Genomic DNA, 13073 nt, shown 5'->3' with positions numbered 1-13073 from the left:
CAGGTACAGTGGCTCATGCCTGTAATCCCAGCACTTTGGGAGGTCGAGGAGGGCAGATCATGGGGTCAGGAGTTTGAGACCAGCCTGGCCAACATGGTGAAACCCCGTTTCTACGAAAATAAAAAAATTAGGGGCAGGGTGTGGTGGCATGCACCTACAGTCCCAGCTACTCAGGAGATTGAGGCAGAACTGCTTGATCCTGGGAGATGGCAGCTGCAGTGAACCAATATAGCGTCACTGCACTCCAGCCTGAACAAGAGTGAGACTCCTCTGTCTGGAAGAAAAAAAAAAAAAAAAAAGATGTTCCACTATTACGCTTCAATTGACTGAGGCCTGCCCCCCATTAAAAAATTCTGTGGCTCATTTGCTTGCCATCTCTGTTCTGAAAGGTAAACTGCCCTGGTTAATACAAATTTAGGAGGAAGACACAATATTAAAGCAAGATAAGATAGAGGAGGTCCATGAAAAATAGCTAGATGAAGATTTAGTACATCGTAGGGACTTACAAGTTAAGTAGGCTCTTTTCCTTTCTTTTGTCCACAGTATTTAATTTCTTGAATTTTTATGATATATCAGGAGGGCTTAAATAGCCTCTCTACTTCTTTTTTGAGAATATGAAGACTTCAACATGACTTGCCCTAGGATGACCAAATAAAGGGGATCTGAATGAGCCATCTCAGAGGCTCCAAGGTGCCTGCTTCAGAACACTGATGGATGGCTACATGTGGGCTGAAGGTAATGAGGTTGGTCAGCTGGAGGGCTTTCACTAGGCCCTTAATCTGTGACCCCCTTGACACCTGCCTTCCCCTGAAAAGTGATAAATGATACATTGAGCCATGGTAGTAATGTAAACCTCAGTGTATTCTAGAATCCCACATCTACTGTTCTTATGACAAGTACTTCTTTTGTGTACAATTTATTTTTCTCTGGAAGCTCTGTCTAGACATAGTCTTGATTCCAGGGATATCACACATCTTTAATGCACTCTCTGAGGCTTGATGAACAAAGTACAGGGTAGGCAGTGGGTTTTTCTGGAGGACTGAGTTAGGATTAGTTCAGAATCTGAACTACGGTTCACTCTGAATATACACCCCTTTTGCGTATACCTGGACATAAGGATCTTAATCCCTAATTCTACGCAATCTGTGTGAATTTGTTTCACTATCCAAGTAACACTTAAAGATGACATCTGTATATTCTTTTCTCAATTGATATTAAATGGTGGAATTCCATCAATCTATAAAAATATTCTATTTCTAAATATGTAAAATGGCACCTTCCTCCAGCCCCTTCCTTATCACCCTTACCTGGGTTTTTTCCTTTTCCTTCCTAATACTAATCACTTTCGACTTACCTTTTTTCACACTAGCATGTAATGGAACAACAATTTTGTCCTTTTTGCTATAGTAACCTTGGAACATTGTGCTTCCTTATTCATATTTGTTGATGTCTGAATAAATTACTAGTACCAAAATAATTCCTTAAAGCAGAAAAAAAAAAAAATTCTGTGGCTGAAATATGCTATATGCTATAAGAATGCTGTCTGGCTGGGTGTAGTGGCTCACGCCTGTAATCCAGGCACTTTGAAGGCCAAGGGGGGCAGATCACCTGAGGCTGGGAGTTCAAGATCGGCCTGACCAACATGGTGAAAGAAATAATAAATAAATAAGTAATAATAAATTTTTTTAAAAAAGAAAAAAGAATGCTGTCTGACTCCCCTTGAGGAAAAACTGAGGTCCAAAGAATGATCTGCCAAAAATCAGAGCTACTGGCAGAATTAGGACCAGAATCCAAGGTTTCTAATTCCGAATACAATATACTCTGCTTGGTAATTCTAGTCTTAAAGATACTAAATGATTTTTCATACACACACACACACACACACACACACACACGAAACATATATATACACACACATATGTATTTTTTTTTGGAGACAATTTTGCTCTGTCACCCAGGCTGGAGTGTAGTGGTGCAATCTTGGCTCACTGCAACCTTCACCTCCCTGCCCTTCCACCTCAGACTCCGAGTAGCTGGGATTACAGGTGCCCACCACCACGCCCAGCTAATTTTTGAAGGAAAAAAACAATTTTTTTTTTTTTTTAGTACAGGCAGGGTTGTGCCATGTTAGTCAGGTTAGTCTCGAGCCCCTAACCTCAAGTGATCTGCCCACCTTGGCCTCCCAAAGTGCTGGGATTACAGGCATGAACCACTGTGCCCAGCCGATTTTTCATGTATTTTAATGTCTGAGAAGGTTTCATAAGTTTTTTTCCCATTTTAAGTCTTCATTTGTATTCAATGTACAGACTCCTAAGCAGACAGCATACTTTTCTTTGATGTCATCCATTGTTTTCTAAGATTATGAAAAGGAAATATATAACAAGTAGCCCAAAAACAAAGCAACAATGCTTTAAAAACAAACAGTACAGTCCCCAATACCCCAAAGCCACAAAGCAAGTAGTCTCTAGATTTTGAATCCTAAGAAACTACCTTCTAACTAAATAACATTTTCTTTTGGTAAAGAAACACCATATTTCCTACAATTCTACTTCACGGCTCATTCTCTCTAAGGTAGACGAGCTTCTCCAGGGCGGGTTTTCCTGCATTCCTGAATGCCGTTATTGCAGTTTTCCTCATACTTTTATTTTCTGCTTGAAAGCCATCATTTTCTTACTTTCTTGGAGCCCTTCATTTGCCGGTTTTCTTTTAGAAGCCATTCTCTCTCTTCCTCTCTCTCTCTCCGTCTTAGAGACACAAACTCATAATTTTCATCATGGTAAGCCCGCTACCTTCAAACTCTACAGCAGAGCCCCCTGAACTAGAAGGCAAATGCTGGGTAGCTGTATAATCCCTAACGAGGGTACTAGTTACAAGTGGTACACAATTGTCTCACAGTGTGCCCATTTAAAATTCCTGTATTGGCAAAATTACAAATTACTACAGACATGGACCCTCGAAAGAGCCGGCAATTAGGCCAGGCACAGCGGCTCACAACTGTAATCCCAACACCTTGAGAAGGGAAAGTGGGAAGTTCACTAGAGCCCAGGAATTTGGGACCAGCCTAAGCAACATAGGGAGATCCCATCTTTACCAAAGTAAAACAAAATAATTTAAAAAATAGCTAGGAGTGGTGGTATATGCCTGTAGTCCCAACTACTGCAGAGGCTGAGGCAGAAGGACCACAGCCCAGGAGTTCGAGGCTGCAGTGAGCTATAATAGTGCCACTGTACTCCAGCCTGGGTGACAGAATAAGACCCCGTCTCAAAAATAAATAAATAGGCCAGGCCTGGTGGCTAACGCCTATAGTCTCAGCACTTTGGGAGGCTGAGGCAGGTGGATCACAAGGTCAGGAGATCAAGACCATTGTGGCCAACATGGTAAAACCCCATCTCTACTAAAAATACAAAAATTAGCTGGGCATGGTGGTAAGGGCCTGTAATCCCAGCTACTTGGGAGGCTGGGGCAGGAGTTGGAGGTTGCAGTAAGCTGAGATTGTGCCACTGCACTCCAGCGTGGGCAACAAGAGCAAAACTTTGTCTCGAAAAAAAAAAATTAAATAAAATAAATAAAAATAAAAAGGCTCACACCTGTAATCCCAGCACTTTGGGAGGCTGAGGTGGGAGAATTGCTTGAGCCCAGAAGTTCAAGACCAGCCTGGTCACATGGCACTCTACTAAAACACAAAAATTAGCCAGGCGTGATGGCACACACCCATGATCCCAACTATTTGGGAGGCTGAGGCACAAGAATTGCTTGAACCCAGGAGGTGGAGGCTGCAGTGAGCCGAGATCATACCACTGCAACTCCAGTCTGGGTGACAGAGTGAGACTCTGTCTCTAAATAAATAAATGAAAGTTAACAAATTCGGGCTGGGTGCAATAGCTCACGCCTGTAATTCCAGCACTTTGGGAAACCAAGGTGGGGGGACCACCTGAGGCCAGGAGTTCAAGACCAGCCTGGCCAATATAGCAAATCCCTGTCTCTACAAAAAACACAAAAGTCAGCCGGCATGGTGGCACACGCCTGTGATCCCAGCTACTTGGGAGGCTGAGGCACTAGAATTGCTTGAACCAGGAGGTGGAGGTTGCAGCGAGCCAAGATTGTGCCACTGCACTCCAGCCTGGGCAACAGGGCAAGATTCTGTCTCAAAAAAAAAAAAAAAAGAAAGAAAGAAAGGAAAGAAGAGGAGAGGAGAGAAATGAAATTTGAGCTCTAATTCCTTTTACCCCTGAGAAATTATTTAGAGAGACAGAAGAAATGACTTAACATTCTTGTTTTTGTTTTTGTTTTTTTTTTTGAGACAGTCTCACTCTGTCACCCAGGTTGGAGTGCAATGGTGTGGTCTCAGCTAACTCCAACCTCTGCCCCCAGGTTAAATCGATTCTCCCGCCTTAGCCTCCCGAGTAGCTGGGACTACAGGCCCGTGCCACCACACCCGGCTAATTTTTGTATTTTTAATAGAGATGGGGTTGCACTATGTTGGCCAGGCTGGTCTCGAACTTCTAACCTTGTGATCCGCCTGCCTCGGCCTCCCAAAGTGCTTGGATTACAGGCATGAGCCACTGCACTTGGCATCATTCTTGTTTTATAAAAAATATTAAGTGATAGCTGGGCATGGTGGTTCATGCCTACAATCCCGCCCAGCACTTTGGGAGGCAAGACAGGCAGACTGCTTGAGCCCAGGAGTTCCAGACCAGCTTGGGCCACAAGGCACAACTTCATCTCTACAAAATACACAAAAATTAGCCAGGTCCTGGTGGCACCCACCACTTGTGCTGGCTACTTGAGGCGGGGGTGGGCTGAGGCAGAAGGATCAGCTGAGCCTTGGGAGATCAAGGTTGCAGTGAGCCATGATCGAACCACTGCATTCCAGCCTGGGCAAGAAAGTGAGACCCTGCCTCAAAAAAAAAAAAAAAAAAAAAGACAGAAAAAGAAAAAAATTAAGTAAAATAGGCAGTACATTATTTTTGAAATGAGGCAGTCCTTCAGGTAAACTACTCATTCACCAAATACATCCTTTTAAAATGTTAAGTCTTGTGGGTTGTAGGCACCGTAAGTAGTCTAATATTCCCCATAAGAACCCCAGAAGGTTCTATCATTTCAATTTCACAGGTGAGGAAACTAAGACTAAGAGAAGTTATGTAATCTGTACAAGGTCACAACTAGAAACACACAATAGCGTACATGAACAGGAACACAAGTTGGCTCAAGGAACACTAGTTAATTACTGAATAACTTGTCAACTTCTGGGCCTCGGTTTTGTTGTATCTAAAATAATAACGACAATATATACCTCTTAGAATCATTTTATGAACAAAATGTATATAAAGTACTACAATAGTGCCTGGTTTACAGCATGCACTCAATGTTAGCAGTGATTTTTATTATTACTAGGTATTACTCAGTAACACATTTTGTTAAATTTTAATGGTTCTTTAAATGCTAAATTTAATGGTTCCTATAATCCCAGCACTTTGGGAGGCTGAGGTTGGCAGATCACCTGAGGTCAGGAGTTTGAGACCATCCTGGTCAACATGGTGAAACCCCGTCTCTACTAAAAATACAAAAAATTAGCTGGGCATGGTGGCATGTGCCTGTAATCCCAGCTACTCAGGAGGCTGAGGCAGGAGAATTGCCTGAACCCAGGAGGTGGAGGTTACAGTGAGCCGAGATTGTGCCACTGCACTCCAGCCTGGGTAACAAGAGTGAAACTCCATCTCAAAAAAAAAAAAAAAAAATATATATATATATATATATACACATACAAAAATTAGCTGGGTGTGGTGGCCGGTAAGGCAATCCCAGCTATTCAGGAGGCTGAGGCAGGTGATTTGCTTGAACCCGGGAGGCAGAGGTTGCAGTGAGCTGAAATCTCGCCATCATACTTGCCTGGGTGACAAGGGCTAAACTCCAGCTCAAAAATAAAATAAAATAAAATAAAATAGGTAGGCCAGGCGCAGCGGCTCACGCCTGTAATCCCAGCGCTTTGGGAGGCCGAGGGAGGAAGATTACCTGAGGTTGGGAGTTGGAGACCAGCCATCAACAACATGGAGAAACCTTGTCTCCACCAAAAACACAAAATTAGCTGGGCACGGTGGCACAAGCCTGTAATCCCAGCTGCCCTGCAGGCTGAGGCAGGAGAATCACTTGAACCCAAGAAGCAGAGGTTGCCGTGAGCCGAAATCACGCCATTGCACTCCAGCCTGGGCAACAAAGCAGAAGTCTGTCTCAAAGTCAGAATTAAATAAATAAAATAAAAAATAAATCTAAGCTGGGTGATGTGGCTCATATCTGTAATCCCAGCTACTAAGAAGGCCTAGGCAGGAGGATCACTTGGCCCAGGAGTTCAAGGTTCCAGTGAGCTATGATCACGCCACTGCACTCCAGCCTCGTCAACGGCACAAGATCCTGTCTCTAAAAACAAAATAGACAAATAAATCTATACTGCCTTACATTTTTAGATTTTGTTTTCCATTAACAAGAACATTAGAATTGATTTTTCCAAAGCATTTTCATTTCTCCTGTAAACTTTACAGTAGGTTTAAGGTGTGAATACCCAGAAATCATATGCTGATGAATCTTTTTTTTTTTTTTTTTTTGAGACGGAGTTTCACTCTTGTTACCCAGGCTGGAGTGCAATGGCGCGATCTCGGCTCACCGCAACCTCCGCCTCCTGGGCTCAGGCAATTCTCCTGCCTCAGCCTCCTGAGTAGCTGGGATTACAGGCATGCGCCACCATGCCCAGCTAATTTTTTGTATTTTTAGTAGAGACGGGGTTTCACCATGTTGACCAGGACGGTCTCGATCTCTTGACCTCGTGATCCACCCGCCTCGGCCTCCCAAAGTGCTGGGATTACAGGCTTGAGCCACCGCGCCCGGCCTGCTGATGAATCTTTAAATTCTTCTTTTTTTTTTTTGGAGACGGAGTTTCGCTCTTATTGCCCAGGCTGGAGTGCAGTGGCACAATCTCAGCTCACCACAACCTACTCCTCCCGGGTTCAAGTGATTCTCCTACCTCAGCCTGCCAAGTAGCTGGAATTACAGGCATGCGCCACCATGCTCAGCTAATTTTTTATATTTTTAGTAGAGAAGGGGTTTCGCCATGTTGGTCAGGTTGGTCTCAAACTCCCAACCTCAGGTGATCTACCCACCTCGCCTCCCAAAGTGCTGGGATTACAGGAGTGAGCCATGACGCCTGGCCTAAATTCTTTAAAAAACAAAAATCTGAAATAATGTTTACAGCACATGGTTCAGCATAAAAGTACATCTGCTGCAGTAACAAAGCATTCAACCAGGACTTTCCTGACAAGTTTTACCATAAGCTATTTGTTTTGTTTTGTTTGAGATGGAGTCTCACTCTGTCGTCCAGGCTCGAGTACAGTGGCGTGACCTCAGCTCACTGCAACCTCTGCCCTCCAGGTTCAAGTGATTCTCCCGCTTCAGCCTCCCACAGGCATGTTACCATGCCCAATTTTTTGTAATTTTAGTAGAGACAGCGTTTCACTGTGTTAGCCGGGATGGTCTCAATCTCACGACCTTTTGATCTCCCCGCCTCAGCCTTCCAAAGTGCTGCGATTACAGTTGTGAGCCACCATGGCCGGCCATGTTTAGGCACTTTTATTATTTCCTAGGAGTTGTTATGAACTGCCAATTCTATTTGCACAATTCATTACACTTTTTTTTTTGTTTTGAGATGGAGTCTCACTCTGTCACCCAGCCTGGAGTGCAATGGCGCAATCTTTGCTCACTGCAACCTTTGCCTTCCAGGTTCAAGTGATTCTCCTGCCTCAGCCTCCTAAGTAGCTGGGATTACAGGCAGCTGCCATCACACTCAGCTAATTTTTTTTCTGTATTTTTAGTAGAGACAGGGTTTCACCATGTTGGCCAGGCTGGTCACCAACTGCTGGTCTCAAGTAATCCACCCACCTCAGCCTCCCAAAGTGCTTAGATTACAGGTGTGAGCCACTGTGCCCAGCCAATTCATTACACTTTTTTTTTTTTTTTTTTTGAGATGGAGTCTCGCTCTGTAGCCCAGGATGGAGTACAGTGGCGTGATCTCAGCTCACTGCAACCTCCGCCTCCTGGGTCCCAGTTCAAGTAATTCTCCTACCTCAGTCTCCCAAGCAGCTGGAATTACAGGTATGAGTCACGATGCGCGGCTAATTTTTGCATTTTTTAGTAAAGATGGGGTTTCACCATGTTGGCCAGTCTGGCCTTGAACTCCTGACCTTGCGATCTGCCCGCTTCAGGCTCCCAAAGTGCTGGTATTATAGGTGTGAGCCACCGCCCCTGGCCTCATTACACTTTTTAAAGTAGTTTCATGTTCACCATTTGATCTGCCCCCTAAAGGTGAGGCACCAAGGAGACTTCTCACTCCTATTTTAAAGTTATGGAAACCAAAGTGGAACAAAAACTAGTTACCACACTTGGCCCACAATTCAAGTCTCATGAGCCTGCAATTCATGCTTACCAACTGCCACTTCATCCCCTTAGGCTGTTTTCCCAGGGCAAAGAAAACTCTAAAAGGATGCAATAGTGTGACTGCCAAAACGGCAGCAACGACTTCTGTCAAAACATTTACCCCTTGTGGCCCTGAGAAGATAATGTGCTAAATGAACTGTAGAGTCAAGATAGTAAGATGTGGGGGAATGCTGACATCCATTTGCAGATAGGTCAGATAATTTCTGTTGTGCAAACATTCACCCAAACACACAGTTCACCCGAGCACTCTCATGACCCAGTTACCTGGCTGGTTTGCGCACCCTGGTTGATGCAAAGGAGAACTCCCACATAGTCCTTTACCTCTGCTCTAAGTATAATCATACCAAATGTCCAACAGTTGATCAACATGGCAGTTGATTCTATTCATGACCCTCAAACAATGCTGGGAAAAGACTGAGATACAGAATGATTTTAAAGATCAATAAAATTCTTTCTCCTTTAAAAAAAAAAAAAACTCTACTTATTAAAAAATAAGTGAAATCTTCCATTTCGTAAATCAGAGGTAAAAAGACTTAACTATGGTTCATCTTTTCCTCTCAAGGTTTTAATATTAAGCTCAGTTTAACTTTCCTAAACCAGCAATCACTTGTGTCATGCCCAGCAGTTAGTACACAATGCCCAGTTTCTTCCATCACCCTGACTGTGACTTCAGGTCCTGAGAAACAGGACTTAACCAGTTCAAAGACTAGGATGGCAGTGTAGTGGTTCAACGCCTTCCAGATTATGATGTATTGCAGTAAATATCGAGCAGTTACTAAAGTCGAACTTCCCTGTCTTATTTTGTAACTTATCTTAATCCTCACAAATCCATCAGGTATTATTATATCCATTACTTGACAAGAACGGGCGCACAAAGGGTAAGAAAAGTGCCGAAGTTCACATAGCAACAAATGACCAATGAAAGACTTGAGCCAGGGCCTTAACGTTAACCACTGCATTGCCTAGCCCTGAACTATAATCCCAGCACCATCATTAAAGTGATCGCATGACCTTGGGCCAGTCATTTCATACCCTAGGCCTGCACTGTAAAGAGGTGCGCTAGAGGAACTTTGGGGTGCTTTCCTGCTTTTAACGCCCTGTCACTCTCCGACTGCGTAGTCCCCTCCCGAATAGGTGCTCTAACTGTTAAGACTTAAAGTTTCTCAACCACTGCGTGTTCTCCTTCTAGTACATTCCCCTTCCTCTTCAGGCAGCCGGAGACCAGTCTTCGCTTTGGATTTTCAAATATTAAACTGTAACGCTCATCCTCAACACTCTCTCTCGATCTCTTATCACCCTTCCCTACTCCTAGGAGTCCCCGGTAGGCCGGATTCCATTCTACACTTCTGCCCGGTGACTCCTGCCCACCTCGCGGTGGCCCAGGCAGCCGGCAGAGAGGCCTGAGAAAGCCCTAGAAGCAAAGCCATAGGTGTAAGGCAGCCTTCCCAGCGGTCAAAGGCGGCTGCAGGGCACCTGCCACGCCTCCCGACCCCGGCGGCTCGGCCCGGGCCGGCTCCCGAACCAGAGAGGCCCACGTTCGGGCCTCCCCGCTCACGGCCGGCGCAGCGGCAGGGCCTGGGCCCTCGGGAGCCGGCCCGACCCCTCAGTCCCCGGCCACGCCCGACCCCTCGCCGCAGCGGCGCTCCCGGCACCCCCGGGTCCTCACAGGCCGGAGGACGCGCTCAGGTCTCCCGTCTCACCGCCAGCCTCCCGAGGACAGCAGGGGTGCCCGTGCCTCGTCCCGCCCGCACACCTGGCCCCGCGCTGCAGTAAAGACAGAGGCGGAGGCGGCCCGACCGTCACGTGTCGCAGAACCAAGAGGCCTCGGCCGCCGCTGCCGCGCGAGCGAGCCCCACCGCACGAAGCCCGGCCTTGCGTCCGCCCCTAGCCCCTGAGTAGCCACAGCCGGCGCCAAGTCCCGCCCTCCCGCGCAAGCCCCGACATCCGGTTGGCCGGCGTGGGCATCGCTCTACGCACCTTCCCGTACACCCCCTACGGCTATTCTTCGTGGAGCGTGAGGATTGGCCGGGAGTGAGGCAGGAAGTTGCTGTTGGTTGGGCGGGAGGTGAGGGGCGGGCCACGCTGGATCGAGACCGCCGGGCGCGCGCGTCCCGGGGCGGGGCGGGCTCAGCGGGCGTTCCCGCGCCCGGTTGCCTTGGTGCCTCCGGGGGCGTTCCGATCCAACCCCCGGTGACCCTCACCCGTCTGGCTCCTGGGGCAGAGGCCCGGAACCCTTCGCGCGCCCTTCGCTAACGGGGCAAATGCCGGCTGGCAGAAGGGGTAGGAGTCCGACGATCGGCCAAGAAGGAGGGCGGTTTGCAGCGAACGCGGGCCCCGACGGGCATGAGCAGAACCCACAGCGGGCGCCTCGCCGGCCTGGCGGGCACTGCACCGCGCGGGGTGAGCCGGCGCCGCAGTTCCTGCGGAGTCATGGCTCGGCCCAGTAGCCTGCGCAGCCTCGTCGCACGGTCCAGAATAATATAATCCGAGGTTATTTGAACTTTCAATTTATGATGTTTCCTGAAGTGAGATTAGGTGTCAGGGCAGAGAGATACAGGGATGACAGGATGAAAGAAAGGACGGTGCCATGGAAAGATTAAAGATAAGCCACCATCTTAGTAACTCACTCTTAGCACGTCTTCAGTTTTCCGTATGTTGAGAACCTCACAAAAGCCGGGCGCCGTGGCTCACGCCTGTAATCCCAGCACTTTAGGAGGCCGAGGCGGGCAGATCACCTGAGGTCAGGAGTTCGAGACCAGCCTGGCCAACATGGTGAAACCCCGTCTCTTAAAAAAAAAAAAAAAGAAAAGAAACTGGAAGTGGCCCAGGGTTTTTCTAAACCTTTAGAGATCCTGACCTCTTGGTTCTCCATTTGTTTGGACACCCAAAGGCTTGAATACTAGGGTGGAAAACACTAGAATCAGCGGATGCGTCATTGACCTGAAAAGCCTTCTTGCCACCTGGAAGGTGAAGAAAGGCAGGGTTTGGTGTTTGCATGAGTTAATATCCTCCATCCCTCAACCCCCAATTTTTTTTAATTTTTTATTTATTTATTTATTTATTTTTTAGATCAGTATCTGCTCTGTCGCCCAGGCTGGAGTCCAGTGGTGCGATCTTAGTTCACTACAACCTCCATCTCCCTGGTTCAAGCGATTCTCCTGACTCAGCCTCCCAAGTAGCTGGAATTACAGGCATGTGCCACCACGCCGGGCTAATTTTTGTGTTTTTAGTAGAGACGGGGTTTCACCACGTTGGCCAGGCTAACCTCGCCTCCCAAAGTGCTGGGATTAAAGGCGTGAGCCCCGACGCCCGGCCCTCGGCCCCAAACTTTGTGTAGGAGAAGTTTGCTTTCCTGTCTACCTGGGGAAGCAGCTATTCAAAGCAGAATAAAGCCGGGCGCGGTGGCTCAAGCCTGTAATCCCAGCACTTTGGGAGGCCAAGGCGGGTGGATCACAAGGTCGAGAGATCGAGACCAACCTGGTCAACATGGAGAAACCCCGTCTCTACTAAAAAAATACAAAAAAAAAAAAAAAAATTAGCTGGGCATGGTGGCGCGTGCCTGTAATCCCAGCTACTCAGGAGGCTGAGGCAGGAGAATTGCCTGAACCCAGGAGGCGGAGGTTGCGGTGAGCCGAGATCGCGCCATTGCACTCCAGCCTGGGTAACAAGAGCGAAACTCCGTCTCAAAAAAAAAAAAAAAAAAAAAAAAAGCAGAATAAAAATCTGGATGCCACATGTTCCAAATAATGAGCTTAAAATGTAGTTACTGGAACCACATTCATGAGCAAAAGAGCTACTCTAGTAAAGTCAAGTCCCAAAAGATTGTGGTACTGTAGAGAATTTAATGGGATTCTGAGGGGAAGGAACTACCTCCATCCAGAATGACTGGCAAAGAACTTAGAACGGGCTGAGTGAGGTGGCTCTCTATAATCAGACCACTTTAGGAAGATGATGCAGGAGGATCATTTGAGCCTGGGAGTTCAAGACTAGCCTGGGCAACATAGTGAGATCCCCGTCTCTACAAAAATAAAAAAATTAGCCTGGTGTGATGCACACCTGTAGACCCAGATACTAGGAAGACTGAGGCAGGAGTATCCCTGAGCCCTGGTTGAGGAGGCTGCAGTGAACCAAGATCATGCCACTGCACTCAGCCTTGGCAACAGAGTAAGACCCTGTCTCTGAATAAATAAATAATAACAAATAGATGTTTTATATGAGCACTGTTGGTGCACTCCAAAGCAATTACAATAGTAATATCAACCTGGATCACCATAACAGATATAATAATAATGAAAACATTTGAAATATTATACAAAGTCCCAAAATGTGACACAGAGACCAGAAGTGAGCACATGCTGTTGGAAAAAATGGTTCTGATAGACTTGCTTGATGCAGGGTTACCATATTCAATTTGTAAAAAGCACAGTATCTGTGAAAAGCAATAAAGTGAAGTGCAGTAACAAGAAGTTTACGGCCGTGGAGCAACAGCCAAGATTTAGTGTTATGTGAAAAAAGCACACAGAAAAGTGTGTTTCCTTTCATACTGAAAAAGGAGATGTATTTTCATACATGTAAGTTTGGCCAAATAAGCT

General features: G+C 46.5%; 1 protein-coding gene across 4 annotated transcripts in view; it reads right to left on the bottom strand.

Annotated features, from left to right (window-relative positions):
- The window catches only part of CANX (calnexin), a 46875-nt gene extending 36529 nt beyond the window's left edge, over window positions 1–10346 (bottom strand). The window contains exon 1 of one of the 4 annotated variants that reach the window (XM_039460647.2): window positions 10148–10346. The gene's annotated coding sequence lies outside the window, so the exon portion shown is untranslated. Of the gene's footprint in view, window positions 1–506; window positions 528–10147 lie in introns of those variants that run through there. The other 3 variants (XM_039460646.2, XM_039460648.2, XM_074390470.1) reach the window with 3 other exon arrangements.
- Between the last annotated feature and the right edge of the window lie 2727 nt (window positions 10347–13073).

The sequence above is a fragment of the Saimiri boliviensis genome, chromosome 20, assembly GCF_048565385.1.
Source record: "Saimiri boliviensis isolate mSaiBol1 chromosome 20, mSaiBol1.pri, whole genome shotgun sequence".
Taxonomy (NCBI): Eukaryota; Metazoa; Chordata; class Mammalia; order Primates; family Cebidae; genus Saimiri; species Saimiri boliviensis.
This window is presented reverse-complemented; position numbering and strand designations above follow the sequence as displayed.